Genomic DNA, 5,643 nt, shown 5'->3' with positions numbered 1-5,643 from the left:
TGTAAACTCAAAATGTCCGAAGCCTTGTGTTGAATGCCGTCTTGGAGATAAATGCATCATCCATTGCAATCTGATGATATCCAACTCCTCAGACCAATCTTGGTAAACACTCGTGCTTCACCAAGCTTGTCTAAGATATCATCCACACGTGGCATCGGCATCTTATCCTTCATTGTCTTCTTGTTCAAAGTGCAGGAGTCAATACACATTCGCATTGAACCATCCTTCTTCTTCACAAGCAAGACTAGAGCACCAAACAGAAACTTACTTGGCTGAATAAATCCAAACTCAAATAACTCCTTGACTTGTCATTGAACTTCTTGCTCCTCCACATAACTTAACCGAAATGGATGCCGGTAAATTGGCCGCGTCCCCGGCTCCAATGTAATCCCATGCTCCACACCTCGTAACGGAGGCAACCCATGAGGAAGTTCAAATGGAAAAACATCAGAAAACTCATCAAGTACATCTTGTACTACTGCTTCTCCCCCACATGTGCCTTGGTCCCCCAAGTCACAAACAAATAGTAAGTAACTCAAAAGTGCTTTTCCATTACAACAAGCCCACTTCAAAGATGTAGTAGAGAGCATAACAACTAGTGGTTGAACGCCCTCACCAAACCACACATCTTTAACGCCACCATACTCTAGCGAGATACACTTAATACTCCACTTTATCTCTGGATCCACCTTCACCAACCATGGCATCCCAAGAATGAAATCCACACGATGGATATCCGCGAGATAAAAAGTTTCCACAAGTGTGGTTTTGCCAACCAGCACTTCCAGCCCCTTGACACAAGCATTAAAATGCTGGGCAAAGGTAGCTACACCTTCCACTGTGTATGGAAGAACTCTGCGTGTGACCAAGCCATGCTCCGCAACAAACTTTGCTGAAACAAAGTTGTCATCGCTCCCACTATCCAGTAAAATCCGCACTAGATCGCTACGGAACATGCCCTCCAGCATTAAAGTTGATTCATGCGTATCCTCAAGCTCCATCTTGTTCCACACACAGTTGAGCTGACGAGCAACGATCGAAAGTCTCTTCCTCTAACCGGAATGGTCGTTCTCCTCATCCTCACGCTGCAAAGTTTGCAACTTTTTAGTATCTGACTTACCGTGAGAAGAAGATTGGCTATACTTCTTGTCCTGCTACTATTCTTCAACTACGGATAATCAATCTTGTAGTGTCTAAGTTCACCGCAATGATGACAACCCTGTTTATAATTTTTCACAAAGAAATTTTGCTTCTTGGACCCCTTTGCATTTGAAGTAGTCACCACCGACTTCAACTTGTGATGCTTGTTCCCATCCTTGTGTCCATGGCGATCATCACGACGATTCTTGACAGAAAGACTCCACAAATGCTTGCAAGACTTGTGCTTGTCATTGTCAAGTCGACGAGCTGCATCAAAGAGCTCTTCCAAACTCTTTGTAGGTTGAGAATGATGTCGGGCACCCGATATGTCCGGGCCCCGATATACGCAAGTGTTGCCACATGCTCTCACTATGTAGGCCATCAATGAAGTCGTACTTGTTTTGATCTAGATCCTTTGTTGGAACACGACTAATCAAGCGAGTAAGCTTCTCAATATAGTCCCCGAGCGTCATTTTTCCTTGTTGGAAATGTTGAAGTTCTGTACAAGCATTCTCTATGTCGTAATGAGGGGCAAACGTAAACGGAAAGCAGCCTCAAACTCATCCATGGTAGACATTAGTGGTTTCTTATCCGCAACACGAGACTCCTCAAGCCAATTCCACTATCGAAGACCCATATCATGCAAAACTATCAGAATAGCCACTAAAGCCTCTACATTTGGAGTTCCTTTAGCAACCAAGAACTTCTTCACATTGGCTAACCAAGTGAGACACTTGTCCATACCACCATCACCAGAAAAAGTTGGAATCTTGAGTCGATCTACCAAAAAAGGCTTACTTGGAGCACTACCCCATCCAACTTCGAGTGCCTCAACACGCCCACGCATGGTATCCATCATGCCATGCATCTCGTCTTACATCTCTTACTGATTTCGATTAAGGGCTCACAGCTCATGAACCATATCTTGAATGGTCCAAATCTCTACAACTTCGTCGGCACCATCGTCAGTACTAGGATTCCAGTGTTCAACTTGGTCAGCCATCACAACCAACTTCTTTGATACCAATGTTATGATCCGGCACAAAAAGATGGAGATCTAGTCACCTTAGACTATGCTATACCACCTCTTGAGGTTCCTCACCACCCAACCACCCCTGAGCTACCTCAAAAGCTCCACTACACCACCGCTCCACTGTGAGCCCTAGGTTAAATCCCTTACCCTAACATGCCTTAATATACCTTTGAGCCTCCCTTTGACTGAAGTTGACCACGTAGTCAAAGTTGGCACCTAACAGTAGTGGTTTAATAAGAACTTTCGCTTATTGAGACTAATCCCTCAATATTGCTAAATGATAGTTTATCATGTCTACTAAGCACCCTCACTATCATACCCTATGTGTTAGTCCTATTCAGTATTAATTACTATTTATGGAAAGTGCCTAAATTTGCTAATTTGGCATATTTATAGAATGTAGAGATTATTTTGAACATAATGGTGTTGGTGCCATGTCTAAATTCACAGCTTAACACCATTCTATATTTAATAAGTTTCAAATTTATCCCATAAACTAGCTCTCCAACTAGACAAAATTCTAGGGTGAAATAGAACTTTGAAAGGAAACTGAGATTTTGTAGCACCATGATACTAGGCTAGCTTGCTAGACTCTTGAAGCTTAAGTGCCTTAGGCTTGCAAAAATCAGCTCATAGAATACATCTCAAAAGATGTTTACATTTCTTGTCTTTCAAGTATTTAGACTTTGAGTAAAACCCAACTCTAAGAAGTTCAAGCCTGCCTTGAGAATTCTTCCAACTTGAGAGTTCTTATCTTTGGATCAAGCTGACTATAGAGCTAGGTACTAGTAGATACTAATTGAGCTCAAACAACTTTCTAACCTACACTAGCACATAGACAGAAAAAACAAAGAAATGAGATTGTAGCTGTAGTAATTAAATAGTGTTTAACCATTTTTGTAGTGTATGGAATTAGAATATACTATCACTATGAATATTTAGAATATTAAGGAATTTTATGTTTATAATTTATAAAGCAAGATTAATCTTTTTGCATATCAACCATTAGATGGTAAAATAAATAAGAATATACTAGAAAGTGTTTAGGAAATTTTATAAATTATATACATGTCTATAAATTGTAAATACAATATTAATTTAGTACTAAGGGTGGCTAAGGGTAAAAGCCCAAAATGTGTGTTCCTCAGGGGGGAGGGGGTTTCAAATGTATAGGAGGGATAGTGAATAGATCAGGCATGGCCAACCAACATGAGGTATAATATAGCTTTCGCTTGCGTGCTTGTTTTTGTTTTATATGTGGCTTGGGTTTAAGCCCAAGTTTCACACCATGCTAGTTGATGGAGTATTCATATCCTCATATTAAGCCACTGGTATACAGTATTTATATCCTTGTATTAAGCCACTAGTGTGCTAAAATAGTGTTAAACTCTGTTTAGTTCCATTTTACATATTAGTTATAGCATTGGGATGTTGAATGCTCTAAAACTATTCTAAGTTGTTTTGTGCTCTTGTCCCTTCACTTCTTAAGCTGTACACTTGGAAGTCTATGTGCTCTAGTTCTTTCATTCCTTTGCTCCTTATTTAGGAGTTTAGCTCTGTTATTTCATTCAGTGGCCCAAGGCCTTGAAATTCAGATTCCACTTTAATATCCTTGGATATATAGCATATGACACGTGGCATATGAAAGGTTTAGGTTTCACTTTGTGGTTAGCCTCTAGTAAATCACCATAGGATAAAGGGTGAAAACCACATACACTACACTCACTTTACATCACAATCAAATTGCCATTTTGCTCAATTCACAAGCTAGAGTGCAAAACACTAGTTCTTTCAAATGGAGTTGTGCATAGGGAATGTCTCTAATCCAATAGTGTTGTTAGAGTCTAATCTTTGACCATTGGAACAACTCACATGGAAGTGCATTATTGTCCAAGCTCTCTACATGAATAAATATTAATTACACTTCATTTTTGGCTTGCTAGAGTGGTAGTGAATATACCTATAAAATATTTAAAATTTCTTGAATATTTGTTTATAATTTTAAACTTAAACCCTAAAATACTATTGTTTATTCTCATCTAATAAATAATTATAATTATTGATCAATTGGATTCATAAATAGTACTAAACAAGAATTAGAATTATTTATAAACTAATATTTATTATATCCCAAGTGATGAAAACATCTTTCTTTTAAATTTAACATTGATAATGCATCTCTAATATTTCTTATTATTGTTTTTATTCACAAACCAATGGATGAAAGGAAGGAATGGCAGTGACCACCAAATGGTTTCTTAGGGCAGCTGGCATAAGGTTATTTAAGGTACTTTATTTTAAATTTGTTTTCTTTCATAACTATATTTAATCATATATATAAAAAAAAGGTATAAAATTCCAAAGAAACAGGGGGTTGATTGCAAAAAACTGGACATTGTGGCTCAAGATCCACTAGATAACTACAACTACACTTGGTGGATGGTGCAAGCGTGAAGTACATCATTGCTCATCTCACAGTATATATAAAGGAACGAGCAAAGTTGCTGTTTTTAAAACATATGACCACAAGCAATGGAAAGGCTTCAAACAAAAGCAGCTATAAGCTAGCGGTTGAAGTTTGTTAGCACTTATTTCTTTTGTTTTATTGGCATTGTCTCTTAAAAGTCAAAGCAGTGACTATTGCATTTTAACTTTATTATTTTGTTTTTTTCCTTACATTAAGTAATTTATCTTTTTCGACTTTTGATTAATCATTCTCCTTTGTGAAGATGAAGTTCATTTCAGCACTTTTTTTCTATTTTAGTGTTGTTCAAGCCATGCGCTGGGAATTCTCCGACCAGCACAATGCTATAACACCAGCCGATGTCAATATGATTCTAGATGCAGTGATTGATAATCTGATTATGTTCGGCGATGATACTTACTATGAAAGTGGACGCGCTTATGTTGATCAAATCACTGTGACAAATAACGTTGTGATCGACATCGTCATCTTGGCTTATCATACAGGCCCCAATCTGGATTTCTGCCATGTCAATCCAGGTAACACCATCAGCGTGAGAGGCCTTGTTATCAAAGCGATCATCCGATCCTTAGTAATGTATACAAGAGGTCAAATGCAAGTTTTTCTAGCCAGCAGCATGCTTGCAGTCTCCGAGATGTTTGGAGTCCAATATCGCATAGCACCAAATCAACAGATGGAAACACTTCACAGCCAAACGAAGATTCTACTTGGAAGCAATCGAGGTGATTGCCAAGCGAAATTGACAACGCTGGACAACATCTTCTACAACGGTCTTCGTCGAAATTTTGAGCTTCAGTCCCCGAATTTGATCTACACATTCATGCTCCAGGATGATTGTAGCTTGTCTTTGAATGAGGGCGGCCGAAGGCAAGTTTGGACGAATGGGGTGTGTGGGAGAGGAGTCGATTGCTATCTCACAGTCGAACTTAATGGGAACATGGTTGTCAAAGAAACCCCAAGTCAGGCTGTTATATGGTCACTAGAT

This window comes from Selaginella moellendorffii, unplaced genomic scaffold (assembly GCF_000143415.4).
Source record: "Selaginella moellendorffii unplaced genomic scaffold, v1.0 SELMOscaffold_68, whole genome shotgun sequence".
In the NCBI taxonomy this organism is placed as follows: domain Eukaryota; kingdom Viridiplantae; phylum Streptophyta; class Lycopodiopsida; order Selaginellales; family Selaginellaceae; genus Selaginella; species Selaginella moellendorffii.
Note: the sequence above shows the minus strand (reverse complement) of the source record.